The sequence below is a fragment of the Ascaphus truei genome, unplaced genomic scaffold, assembly GCF_040206685.1.
Source record: "Ascaphus truei isolate aAscTru1 unplaced genomic scaffold, aAscTru1.hap1 HAP1_SCAFFOLD_1057, whole genome shotgun sequence".
NCBI lineage: Eukaryota > Metazoa > Chordata > Amphibia > Anura > Ascaphidae > Ascaphus > Ascaphus truei.
Window position 1 is genome coordinate 63,692 of NW_027453922.1, and position 14,613 is coordinate 78,304.

Genomic DNA, 14,613 nt, shown 5'->3' on the forward strand with positions numbered 1-14,613 from the left:
CCCCCAACAATGACTATGTGTTACCAATATATCCCTCTCAGTCCCACTGCAGCATATACTGTACCAGTGTGAAAGTAGGAAGGTACACAGTACCGGTAAAACAATACGTGCCGGTACTATGAACCATAAGAATTATAAGGGGATGTAAATCTCCCAGTCTCTCTCCATATCCGCAACAGAGCGGGCTCCGGTCAGTGGCATGGATGCCCATATATGGGTATGCTCATATTTGGGCATCCCATGTCACTGACCGGAGCCGGCTCTGAGTATAGGGATATATGCGGAGACGCAGAGGTGCAAGGAAATGGGAGGAGGCACGGTGAGAAACAGGGAGAGACCACAGGAAGATAGAGGGCAACAACTTCCACAAGGTACTTGTATGGGTATAATTGTTTGTATTTTGTGCAGAGGGGGTAATTTCAGATAAAATACAATTCTCCACCCTCTACGAAACAATTCCACTTTGTTCAGTAAGCCAGAAAGTCTTGGTCCCATGTGGACTGAATTTAATGCAAATAAGGTCCTTAATACACAAGTAAAGAATAAAGTTACTTATTCTCTACTGTAAGAAGTGCCACATTGCCCACTATTTGGGTCCTGTGCCCAGATTGTGACCATGCATGGCAGAGGTGAGATTCCCCCAACTCCAATTTGCTACACTCTCCAAGAGAGATAATTGTGATCAGAGGTGGAACTAGGGGAGGGTGTGAGCAGGGTCACTGCCCAGGGAGTAACCTGACTGGGGGCACGGAAATCTCATTTAGTGCATATGTTGCGGCACTGCATTGATTGACCGGTCAATCTGCACTGCTGCCTGTCACAGTGACATCCTGATCGGGCACTGTGATCAGCTATAGCACTGACCCAGGTGAGATAGTTCAGCACTTTACAAGGAGGGAACAGATGTTGTGGGTGACAGATGCTGGAGGTAGGCCAAGACTGTTGGCCAGAGTAACGTGGAGACTTACTGCACTCTGCATGCCCATCCTCTCCCTGACATCAGGGGAAGGAAGTGGCCCTGGGGTGTGTGTAGGTATGCCAGATGTCAGTGTATGCATAAGTAAGTATGCCTGTGTAGTGGGAGGTGTAGGGGCGTTAAGCTGGAGGACTTAAAACAGGCACAAAAGCACATAGATACCTCTGATTATACCGCACCAAATGCTGATAATATCATGCTGTAGCTGCACTTTACAGAAGATGATGCAGATGTCATCATTGGTTGGTGGGTTCATTAAATCAATCCATCATATCATAACCACACTGTGCATATGATGTACTGAATCAGTAACACCAGGAAGACATCTCCATGTTAGGAGTAGAGTTGAAGTTAACAGAATATGTCCAGCACTGTGGTGTGTAGCCCATAAATAATAATTGTGCACATTACCAGAACAACATACTGTCAACTGCAAGATCATTTTGCTGCTTGTAGCGTATGCTCATCCTGTACAGTGTTGTAGTAGATCCGTCTCTTCAGTGTTCACTGCAACAAAAGTAAGACATTGCATTAATATTACAGACGTTTGGGGGCTGAAATCTCACTTCGCTGCGGACAATTTCCCTTTGCATAAGATTCTTGTGATTATGTCAATGATGATCAATAACTGCATCATAACACAGCCGCTCTATACAGAAGATGTACTTGCTCTCATTGGTCATTGAGGTAATACGTCACACAATGTACAGATATAGCAAGGATTATTTCTCCCACTTGTGCATTATGGCATTATGATGGGAAATGTTGTGAGATTCTGCATTATCAGCATCACTGAATCTTTTGGAAATTAAGTGATATTCTATGTTTTAATGCAATATTATGGGTGATCAGCCGGTAAAATAATAATAGCTTGCTGTATCTGTAGCCATGCTCTACCCATGATGTGCTGAACCAATGACTGCAGAGAGATTCAGAGTGGTAAACATGACTGGAACGCATCTCTGAATAATGGGCAGCAAAGCAGTGCAGAATAGGAGGTGAAAGTATTTAAAATGGAAGATCCTTAGCAGCTGTGTGGAGAGTAGACAGTACAGACTGACCAAGTAAATGGTAAAAGGAGTAACTTCAACATTACTTGGCTTTGTTCTCCACATTGAAGCTTTCCTCCTCTTTAAATCACTAATACTGATGCCATGTGTAACCTGTACTGAGAGTTATATAATCTACTGGCCTAGATGAAACCATATGATGCAAACAGGATCCATCCCACTCCAGATTCATAGAATTGAACCACCTCAACCTTTCATAACAATCACATAGAACTGCAGCTGTGCGCTACTGCACATGTTCTTGTTATGAATGGTAGTAGATGTGGTCCTTGGGTCTTTACTTCATACTGTAGCCACCCTCTACTCATGATGTATTGAATCAACGAAAACTTGCATGGTTCAGATCACAGGAAGGGGTAGAGTAGAGATGAAAATATTCAATGTGAAACCCGTAGCAGCCGGATTGTGTGGAGTCAATAAAACGACAAATACTAAATGGTAAATGAGAAATATACACATTGCTTATCTGTCTCTGTGTAGTAATTTTCCTTCTCTTCAACTGTCCTTCAAATTTTCTCTTTTGCAAGAAAAGGAACACATGGCTTCAATATTCACTTCTGTTCTGCAGTCATCCCTCCTGAAATAAAAGTTAAGCATTGCATTGTTATTATGATAATACATACAATAAACCTTGCTCCAAACCATTTGATGCAAAGCAAATCCACCTCCCACCCACAGCTGTGCTCCTTCTAGAGCATGCATGTCAAACTCCAGTCCTCGAGGGTCCCAAACAGGCCAGGTTTTCAGTAGGGATATCCTGAAAACCTGGCCTGTTTGCTGCCCTCGAGGACTGGAGTTTGACATCCTTGTTCTTGAGCTTCTACCACGCAAGTCATCCATGTGAGTGACACTGTACTGCAGTCCTGGTCTGCACACAATCTACTGAATCAATGACATCACACTGTAAAGGCAATCTACAAGATGTATTAGTTGTCCACACTTCCGAAATGTTACTTTTATGTCCAAATCACTTATTCCCATGACCTGATATTTGTATTTGTTATTTATAGGATTGTCACAAAGAGTTGATGAGGTCACCAAATGATAGTATGTAGAGAGAAAGAGAGATCTCAGAACAGAGCCCTGATGTATACCCACAGACAGATCAATAGAAGACGAAGACATGTTAGCAACAGAGATGGAGAATGTGTGACAGGAAAGTTATGATGAAAACCAGGATAGAACTGTGTTACGGATACCAAGAGAGAGTTTAGAATATGAAGGAGGAGAGTGATTGAGAGCATCAAACGCAGCAGATAGATCAAGTAGGATTAGTAGGGAAAAGTGACCTTGGGAATTTGCTTTAAGCACAGTCTGTAGAACGAGCTGTACGAAAGGCAGGTTGTAAAGGATCCAGGAGGGAATGTGATTTAAGAATGTTGACATTCTAGCAATTAGGAGACAAACAGCAGGAGGGATACAGGGCGGTAGTTAGTAAGGCACATAGGGTGTAGGTTGTTTCTGAGAAAAGGGTGACCACTACAGGCTTAAAGTAAGAGGGTAAAGAGCCAGAGAATAGGGAGGAATTGAAGATGTGGGTGAGAGTGGGGACTAAGAGATGCAGTAAGGTGTGAGGGGATACGATCTAGAGGGCATGTGGTAGAGGGAGAAGAGAAGATGATTAGCTTCCAGCTCTGTAAGAGAAGAAAAGGAGTCAAATGCAGAAGGAGAATTAGGTAGAAGGAGAGAAGGGGGAAGGGACAGAAGGAATCTCCTTGTGGGTGGCATCCACCTTGCCTCTGAAGTAGTCAAATGCTTGAGGAGAAGTGAAGGAAGGATGGCAAGTGTGAGGAGAAGGTTAGTGGAGGGAGTCAAATACAGGGAAAAAAAGACAGCGTAAATTAAATTTGAGTGTTGATGAATGTGAAAAAAAAGTAGTGTGGTTTGGCCCCAGAGAGCAGCTTTATACAGGACTGGAGACATTTTTTACTGTAGAAAAATCAAATATCAATTGTGTGATTTCCTTCATAGGCATTAAGAACAGCGAGTGGAAGTGTGATGAACATGTTTGGGAATTTAGCCAAGGGTGTGGGCTAGAGGGACAAGTGTGTCAGAGCCTAGAGGGGGCATATAGATAGGAGGATAGCATTGTAAGAGTTAATAAGATTGTTAGTTTAAGCGGAAAGAGAGAGAGAGCAGAGAGGTTAGAGTAGATGTCAGAGGAGAGTTTAATTAAGCAGAGGCAAATCAGTGGGACAGGTAAGATGGGGTGAGGGGAATGACTGATTGTGAATGATGAGAGCAGAAGAGGTCATGTACAACTAGAGCCTTGTTAGTCAGAGAACGGACATTCCAGATGGCATAGGAGAAGGGAAGAGAAAAGTAAGGAAAGGAATGTGGATTACATTAGATAGGTTAACACTCTTAGCAGGGAGGCAGAGGCAGGGAGGCCCGATGTGTATATGAGCAGGTTCAAGATTATAAGAGATATCCCACACATCAGCAAACATAGAAGGAGACACAGAGATAGGTGTAGAGAGAGACAGAGATAGCTCTATGTAGAGAGAGAGGGACGTAGAGAGAATGAGACAGATAGGCGCAGAGAGAGGGGGCGCAGAGAGAGGAGGCGCCAAAAGAGGGGGCGCAGAGAGAGGGGGCACAGAGAATAGGATATTAAAGAGTGCTTTTCGTTGAGCAGTGCAGAAATAGCTGCAATAGAGGTCTGTACAAATGGTGCAGTGTGTAGACACATGCAAAGGTAGGGGAAGGAAAGAGGAGAACATGTGGATAAAAGCAGGAGTGTGGAAGTTAGAGAAATTAGAAAAGTTTAACAGAGGAGTGAGGAAACAGCAAGCAGAAAGAACAAGAGAGAGGTTACATTGGGATGACGTTCTGTGGTAAAGAGAAAATGCTAGGAGAGAGCTTTCAAATATTAGAGGACATGAATTGAGGGAGCAAATGTATAAATCAAAACCTGAGGGGGAGGTATAGCACGAAAGCTCGCACAGCAGATTATAGTCTTAATGTTGCGTGTACCTGTCAGGGTATTCAAGAAGTTAAATTCTCACAAGTGCAGAGTTCATGATGAAATGCTGAATCTAGTCCCCCTCCAATTTAATTTTAATATAACTTTTCCATTCTTCATTACTGCAAAAAGCAAACAAAACAAAACCACATTGCATTACTATTTTCAAAATGGATTGAATGGCATATTCAACAGTGACTGTGTGATGCCAATATTCCCCACTCACTCGTAGTGAAGCACATATTGTACTAGTGTTGAAAGTAGGCCGGTAGAGTCAGGTACGCAGTACTGATAAAACAATAAGTGCCCGTCGTAAGTACCAGCTCCGCAACAGTGCGGGCATCACATTAGTGACGTGGATGAACATATATGGATAAGCCCATATTAAGGCATCACGTGACCAGAGCCGTCACTGACTGGGTATACGTAAAGACGCAGGGAGATGCAAGGAAAGGGAGGGAGAGAGACAGGGAGAAGATGTGAAACGGAGGAAGGCACGGATGGAGGGAGTTCTTCCGAGCTTCTGCGGGCCTCTCTCTTTCACTGGTGCATGCCGGGAGCTGGTCCCAACATCCACAAAGTGTGTGTGTATTATTGGTTGTATTTTATGGGGGTAGGAGGGTAGTGTGTATATTGTGTGTGTGGGAGTATTATATTGTGTGTAGAGGTGCAGAGGAGAGTACTAGATTGTGTATCTTGTGTAAGGGTGTTGTGTATATTGTGTTTGGAGCTATAATATTATTGGGGAGATTAGTATTGAGGAGGTATTATAGTGTGTATTGTGGGGAGTATTAGTGTGTGTATTGTTTGTGGGTGACAGATGCTGGGGGTATGCAGCAATCCCTGCACTGAGGTCCGAGGCGGCTCTGCATCGCTCGCACACACTGTGGATGACCAAGCATGTGCCCATGATAATCATGGCCTTAGAGGGATGAGTGTGTCAGAGCCTAGAAGGGGCATATATATGATGGAGGAGGGAGGAGGAGGAGGGAGGAGGAGGAGATGATAGCATTGTAAAAGTTAACAAGATAGTTAGTTTAAGCAGAAAGTGAGGAGAGGTTAGAGATAAGGGTAGATGTCAGAGGAGAGAGTTCAATTAAGCTGAGGTATCGAGTAGGACAGGGGTGAGGGGAATGAGAGGTGGTGGATGATGAGAGCAGAAGAGGTCATGTACAAATAGACCTTGTTAGTCAGAGAGCAGTCATTCCAGAGGGCACGTGAGAAGTGAAGAGTAAAGTGAGACATGGAATGTGGATTACATTAGATGGGTTAATACGCTTAGCAGGGAGGTGGAGAGAGAGAGGCAAGAGGCAGAGAGTGGTGCAGGGGTTGAGGAAGAGATGTTGCATGTACCTTATCAGAACATTAAAGAACATCAATTCACACTGGTGCAGAGTTGATGATGAATCCAGTTCACCTCCAATTCAATTTTAACAGAAATGTTTCATTCTTCATTACTGAAAAAAAAGAAAAGTAAAAAACATTTCATTACTATTTTCAAAATGGATTGAATTCCCCCAACAATGACTATGTGTTACCAATATATCCCTCTCAGTCCCACTGCAGCATATACTGTACCAGTGTGAAAGTAGGAAGGTACACAGTACCGGTAAAACAATACGTGCCGGTACTATGAACCATAAGAATTATAAGGGGATGTAAATCTCCCAGTCTCTCTCCATATCCGCAACAGAGCGGGCTCCGGTCAGTGGCATGGATGCCCATATATGGGTATGCTCATATTTGGGCATCCCATGTCACTGACCGGAGCCGGCTCTGAGTATAGGGATATATGCGGAGACGCAGAGGTGCAAGGAAATGGGAGGAGGCACGGTGAGAAACAGGGAGAGACCACAGGAAGATAGAGGGCAACAACTTCCACAAGGTACTTGTATGGGTATAATTGTTTGTATTTTGTGCAGAGGGGGTAATTTCAGATAAAATACAATTCTCCACCCTCTACGAAACAATTCCACTTTGTTCAGTAAGCCAGAAAGTCTTGGTCCCATGTGGACTGAATTTAATGCAAATAAGGTCCTTAATACACAAGTAAAGAATAAAGTTACTTATTCTCTACTGTAAGAAGTGCCACATTGCCCACTATTTGGGTCCTGTGCCCAGATTGTGACCATGCATGGCAGAGGTGAGATTCCCCCAACTCCAATTTGCTACACTCTCCAAGAGAGATAATTGTGATCAGAGGTGGAACTAGGGGAGGGTGTGAGCAGGGTCACTGCCCAGGGAGTAACCTGACTGGGGGCACGGAAATCTCATTTAGTGCATATGTTGCGGCACTGCATTGATTGACCGGTCAATCTGCACTGCTGCCTGTCACAGTGACATCCTGATCGGGCACTGTGATCAGCTATAGCACTGACCCAGGTGAGATAGTTCAGCACTTTACAAGGAGGGAACAGATGTTGTGGGTGACAGATGCTGGAGGTAGGCCAAGACTGTTGGCCAGAGTAACGTGGAGACTTACTGCACTCTGCATGCCCATCCTCTCCCTGACATCAGGGGAAGGAAGTGGCCCTGGGGTGTGTGTAGGTATGCCAGATGTCAGTGTATGCATAAGTAAGTATGCCTGTGTAGTGGGAGGTGTAGGGGCGTTAAGCTGGAGGACTTAAAACAGGCACAAAAGCACATAGATACCTCTGATTATACCGCACCAAATGCTGATAATATCATGCTGTAGCTGCACTTTACAGAAGATGATGCAGATGTCATCATTGGTTGGTGGGTTCATTAAATCAATCCATCATATCATAACCACACTGTGCATATGATGTACTGAATCAGTAACACCAGGAAGACATCTCCATGTTAGGAGTAGAGTTGAAGTTAACAGAATATGTCCAGCACTGTGGTGTGTAGCCCATAAATAATAATTGTGCACATTACCAGAACAACATACTGTCAACTGCAAGATCATTTTGCTGCTTGTAGCGTATGCTCATCCTGTACAGTGTTGTAGTAGATCCGTCTCTTCAGTGTTCACTGCAACAAAAGTAAGACATTGCATTAATATTACAGACGTTTGGGGGCTGAAATCTCACTTCGCTGCGGACAATTCCCTTTGCATAAGATTCTTGTGATTATGTCAATGATTATCAATAACTGCATCATAACACAGCCGCTCTATACAGAAGATGTACTTGCTCTCATTGGTCATTGAGGTAATACGTCACACAATGTACAGATATAGCAAGGATTATTTCTCCCACTTGTGCATTATGGCATTATGATGGGAAATGTTGTGAGATTCTGCATTATCAGCATCACTGAATCTTTTGGAAATTAAGTGATATTCTATGTTTTAATGCAATATTATGGGTGATCAGCCGGTAAAATAATAATAGCTTGCTGTATCTGTAGCCATGCTCTACCCATGATGTGCTGAACCAATGACTGCAGAGAGATTCAGAGTGCTAAACATGACTGGAACGCATCTCTGAATAATGGGCAGCAAAGCAGTGCAGAATAGGAGGTGAAAGTATTTAAAATGGAAGATCCTTAGCAGCTGTGTGGAGAGTAGACAGTACAGACTGACCAAGTAAATGGTAAAAGGAGTAACTTCAACATTACTTGGCTTTGTTCTCCACATTGAAGCTTTCCTCCTCTTTAAATCACTAATACTGATGCCATGTGTAACCTGTACTGAGAGTTATATAATCTACTGGCCTAGATGAAACCATATGATGCAAACAGGATCCATCCCACTCCAGATTCATAGAATTGAACCACCTCAACCTTTCATAACAATCACATAGAACTGCAGCTGTGCGCTACTGCACATGTTCTTGTTATGAATGGTAGTAGATGTGGTCCTTGGGTCTTTACTTCATACTGTAGCCACCCTCTACTCATGATGTATTGAATCAACGAAAACTTGCATGGTTCAGATCACAGGAAGGGGTAGAGTAGAGATGAAAATATTCAATGTGAAACCCGTAGCAGCCGGATTGTGTGGAGTCAATAAAACGACAAATACTAAATGGTAAATGAGAAATATACACATTGCTTATCTGTCTCTGTGTAGTAATTTTCCTTCTCTTCAACTGTCCTTCAAATTTTCTCTTTTGCAAGAAAAGGAACACATGGCTTCAATATTCACTTCTGTTCTGCAGTCATCCCTCCTGAAATAAAAGTTAAGCATTGCATTGTTATTATGATAATACATACAATAAACCTTGCTCCAAACCATGATGCAAAGCAAATCCACCTCCCACCCACAGCTGTGCTCCTTCTAGAGCATGCATGTCAAACTCCAGTCCTCGAGGGTCCCAAACAGGCCAGGTTTTCAGTAGGGATATCCTGAAAACCTGGCCTGTTTGCTGCCCTCGAGGACTGGAGTTTGACATCCTTGTTCTTGAGCTTCTACCACGCAAGTCATCCATGTGAGTGACACTGTACTGCAGTCCTGGTCTGCACACAATCTACTGAATCAATGACATCACACTGTAAAGGCAATCTACAAGATGTATTAGTTGTCCACACTTCCGAAATGTTACTTTTATGTCCAAATCACTTATTCCCATGACCTGATATTTGTATTTGTTATTTATAGGATTGTCACAAAGAGTTGATGAGGTCACCAAATGATAGTATGTAGAGAGAAAGAGAGATCTCAGAACAGAGCCCTGATGTATACCCACAGACAGATCAATAGAAGACGAAGACATGTTAGCAACAGAGATGGAGAATGTGTGACAGGAAAGTTATGATGAAAACCAGGATAGAACTGTGTTACGGATACCAAGAGAGAGTTTAGAATATGAAGGAGGAGAGTGATTGAGAGCATCAAACGCAGCAGATAGATCAAGTAGGATTAGTAGGGAAAAGTGACCTTGGGAATTTGCTTTAAGCACAGTCTGTAGAACGAGCTGTACGAAAGGCAGGTTGTAAAGGATCCAGGAGGGCATGTGATTTAAGAATGTGGACATTCTAGCAATTAGGAGACAAACAGCAGGAGGGATACAGGGCGGTAGTTAGTAAGGCACATAGGGTGTAGGTTGTTTCTGAGAAAAGGGTGACCACTACAGGCTTAAAGTAAGAGGGTAAAGAGCCAGAGAATAGGGAGGAATTGAAGATGTGGGTGAGAGTGGGGACTAAGAGATGCAGTAAGGTGTGAGGGGATACGATCTAGAGGGCATGTGGTAGAGGGAGAAGAGAAGATGATTAGCTTCCAGCTCTGTAAGAGAAGAAAAGGAGTCAAATGCAGAAGGAGAATTAGGTAGAAGGAGAGAAGGGGGAAGGGACAGAAGGAATCTCCTTGTGGGTGGCATCCACCTTGCCTCTGAAGTAGTCAAATGCTTGAGGAGAAGTGAAGGAAGGATGGCAAGTGTGAGAAGAAGGTTAGTGGAGGGAGTCAAATACAGGGGAAAAAAGACAGCGTAAATTAAATTTGTGTGTTGATGAATGTGGAAAAAAAAGTAGTGTGGTTTGGCCCAAGAGAGCAGCTTTATACAGGACTGGAGACATTTTTACTGTAGAAAAATCAAACATCAAGTGTGAGATTTCCTTCATAGGCATTAAGAACAGCGAGTGGAAGTGTGATGAACATGTTTGGGAATTTAGCCAAGGGTGTGGGTTAGAGGGACGAGTGTGTCAGAGCTTGAAGGGGCATATAGAGGATAGCATTGTAAGAGTTAATAAGATTGTCAGTTTAAGCAGAAAGAGAGAGAGAGAGAGCAGAGAGGTTAGAGTAGATGTCAGAGGAGAGTTTAATTAAGCAGAGGAAAATCAGTGGGACAGGTAAGATGGGGTGAGGGGAATGACTGATTGTGAATGATGAGAGCAGAAGAGGTCATGTACAACTAGAGCCTTGTTAGTCAGAGAACGGACATTCCAGAGGGCATAGGAGAAGGGAAGAGAAAAGTAAGGAAAGGAATGTGGATTACATTAGATAGGTTAACACTCTTAGCAGGGAGGCAGAGGCAGGGAGACCCGATGTGTATATGAGCAGGTTCAAGATTATAAGAGATATCCCACACATCAGCAAACATAGAAGGAGACACAGAGATAGGTGTAGAGAGAGCCAGAGATAGCTCTATGTAGAGAGAGAGGGACGTAGAGAGAATGAGACAGATAGGCGCAGAGAGAGGGGGCGCAGAGAGAGGGGGCGCAGAAAGAGGGGGCGCAGAGAGAGAGGGGGCGCAGAGAGAGAGGGGGCGCAGAGAGAGAGGGGGCGCAGAGAGAGAGGGGGCGCAGAGAGAGAGGGGGCGCAGAGAGAGAGGGGGCGCAGAGAGAGAGGGGGCGCAGAGAGAGAGGGGTGCAGAGAGAGAGGGGGCGCAGAGAGAGGGGGCGCAGAGAATAGGATGTACATGAGTGCTTTTCATTGAGCAGTGCAGAAATAGCTGCAATAGAGGTCTGTACAAATGGTGCAGTGTGTAGACACATGCAAAGGTAGGGGAAGGAAAGAGGAGAACATGTGGATAAAAGCAGGAGTGTGGAAGTTAGAGAAATTAGAAAAGTTTAACAGAGGAGTGAGGAAACAGCAAGCAGAAAGAACAAGAGAGAGGTTACATTGGGATGACTTTCTGTGGTAAAGAGAAAATGCTAGGAGAGAGCTTTCAAATATTAGAGGACATGAATTGAGGGAGCAAATGTATAAATCAAAACCTGAGGGGGAGGTATAGCACGAAAGCTTGCACAGCAGATTATAGTCTTAATGTTGCGTGTACCTGTCAGGGTATTCAAGAAGTTAAATTCTCACAAGTGCAGAGTTCATGATGAAATGCTGAATCTAGTTCCCCTCCAATTTAATTTTAATATAACTTTTCCATTCTTCATTACTGCAAAAAGCAAACAAAACAAAACCACATTGCATTACTATTTTCAAAATGGATTGAATGGCATATTCTACAGTGATTGTGTGATGCCAATATTCCCCACTCACTCGTAGTGAAGCACATATTGTACTAGTGTTGAAAGAAGGCCGGTAGAGTCAGGTATGCAGTACTGATAAAACAATAAGTGCCCGTCGTAAGTACCAGCTCCGCAACAGTGCGGGCATCACATTAGTGACGTGGATGAACATATATGGATAAGCCCATATTAAGGCATCACGTGACCAGAGCCGTCACTGACTGGGTATACGTAAAGACGCAGGGAGATGCAAGGAAAGGGAGGGAGAGAGACAGGGAGAAGATGTGAAACGGAGGAAGGCACGGATGGAGAGAGGGAGTTCTTCCGAGCTTCTGCGGGCCTCTCTCTTTCACTGGTGCATGCTGGGAGCTGGTCCCAACATCCACAAAGTATGTGTGTATTATTGGTTGTATTTTATGGGGGTAGGAGGGTAGTGTGTATATTGTGTGTGTGGGAGTATTATATTGTGTGTAGAGGTGCAGAGGAGAGTACTAGATTGTGTATCTTGTGTAAGGGTGTTGTGTATATTGTGTTTGGAGCTATAATATTATTGGGGAGATTAGTATTGAGGAGGTATTATAGTGTGTATTGTGGGGAGTATTAGTGTGTGTATTGTTTGTGGGTGACAGATGCTGGGGGTATGCAGCAATCCCTGCACTGAGGTCCGAGGCGGCTCTGCATCGCTCGCACACACTGTGGACGACCAAGCATGTGCCCATGATAATCATGGCCTTAGAGGGATGAGTGTGTCAGAGCCTAGAAGGGGCATATATATGATGGAGGAGGGAGGAGATGATAGCATTGTAAAAGTTAACAAGATAGTTAGTTTAAGCAGAAAGTGAGGAGAGGTTAGAGATAAGGGTAGATGTCAGAGGAGAGAGTTCAATTAAGCTGAGGTATCGAGTAGGACAGGGGTGAGGGGAATGAGAGGTGGTGGATGATGAGAGCAGAAGAGGTCATGTACAAATAGACCTTGTTAGTCAGAGAGCAGACATTCCAGAGGGCACGTGAGAAGTGAAGAGTAAAGTGAGACATGGAATGTGGATTACATTAGATGGGTTAATACGCTTAGCAGGGAGGTGGAGAGAGAGAGGCAAGAGGCAGAGAGTGGTGCAGGGGTTGAGGAAGAGATGTTGCATGTACCTTATCAGAACATTAAAGAACATCAATTCACACTGGTGCAGAGTTGATGATGAATCCAGTTCACCTCCAATTCAATTTTAACAGAAATTTTTCATTCTTCATTACTGAAAAAAAAGAAAAGTAAAAAACATTGCATTACTATTTTCAAAATGGATTGAGTTCCCCCAACAATGACTATGTGTTACCAATATATCCCTCTCAGTCCCACTGCAGCATATACTGTACCAGTGTGAAAGTAGGAAGGTACACAGTACCGGTAAAACAATACGTGCCGGTACTATGCACCATATGAATTATAAGGGGATGTAAATCTCCCAGTCTCTCTCCATATCCGCAACAGAGCGGGCTCCGGTCAGTGGCATGGATGCCCATATATGGGTATGCTCATATTTGGGCATCCCATGTCACTGACCGGAGCCGGCTCTGAGTATAGGGATATATGCGGAGACGCAGAGGTGCAAGGAAATGGGAGGAGGCACGGTGAGAAACAGGGAGAGACCACAGGAAGATAGAGGGCAACAACTTCCACAAGGTACTTGTATGGGTATAATTGTTTGTATTTTGTGCAGAGGGGGTAATTTCAGATAAAATACAATTCTCCACCCTCTACGAAACAATTCCACTTTGTTCAGTAAGCCAGAAAGTCTTGGTCCCATGTGGACTGAATTTAATGCAAATAAGGTCCTTAATACACAAGTAAAGAATATAGTTACTTATTCTCTACTGTAAGAAGTGCCACATTGCCCACTATTTGGGTCCTGTGCCCAGATTGTGACCATGCATGGCAGAGGTGAGATTCCCCCAACTCCAATTTGCTACACTCTCCAAGAGAGATAATTGTGATCAGAGGTGGAACTAGGGGAGTGGGTGAGCAGGGTCGCTGCCCAGGGAGTTACCTGACTGGGGGCACGGAAATCTCATTTAGTGCATATGTTGCGGCACTGCATTGATTGACCGGTCAATCTGCACTGCTGCCTGTCACAGTGACATCATGATCGGGCACTGTGATCAGCTATAGCACTGACCCAGGTGAGATAGTTCAGCACTTTACAAGGAGGGAACAGATGTTGTGGGTGACAGATGCTGGGGGTAGGCCAAGACTGTTGGCCAGAGTAATGTGGAGACTTACTGCACTCTGCATGCCCATCCTCTCCCTGACATCAGGGGAAGGAAGTGGCCCTGGGGTGTGTGTAGGTATGCCAGATGTCAGTGTATGCATAAGTAAGTATGCCTGTGTAGTGGGAGGTGTAGGGGCGTTAAGCTGGAGGACTTAAAACAGGCACAAAAGCACATAGATACCTCTGATTATACCGCACCAAATGCTGATAATATCATGCTGTAGCTGCACTTTACAGAAGATGATGCAGATGTCATCAGTTGTTGGTGGGTTCATTAAATCAATCCATCATATCATAGCCACATTGTGCATATGATGTACTGAATCAGTAACACCAGGAAGACATCTCCATGTTAGGGGTAGAGTTGAAGTTAACAGAATATGTCCAGCACTGTGGTGTGTAGCCCATAAATAATAATTGTGCACATTACCAGAACAACATACTGTCAACTGCAAGATCATTTTGCTGCTTGTA

At 44.0% G+C, this 14,613-nt stretch overlaps 2 long non-coding RNA genes across 2 annotated transcripts; both read right to left on the reverse strand.

Moving 5' to 3' along the window:
• Positions 1-1,377: 1,377 nt before the first annotated feature.
• Positions 1,378-6,461, reverse strand: LOC142475022 (uncharacterized). The gene is made up of 4 exons (XR_012790668.1): positions 6,365-6,461; positions 5,023-5,133; positions 2,504-2,623; positions 1,378-1,483 (listed from the first exon to the last, which is right to left on the reverse strand). It is a non-coding gene; the product is annotated as an uncharacterized LOC142475022 (long non-coding RNA).
• Positions 6,462-7,896: 1,435 nt separating this feature from the next.
• On the reverse strand, positions 7,897-11,766 carry LOC142475023 (uncharacterized). The gene is made up of 3 exons (XR_012790669.1): positions 11,695-11,766; positions 9,028-9,147; positions 7,897-8,008 (listed from the first exon to the last, which is right to left on the reverse strand). It is a non-coding gene; the product is annotated as an uncharacterized LOC142475023 (long non-coding RNA).
• Between the last annotated feature and the right edge of the window lie 2,847 nt (positions 11,767-14,613).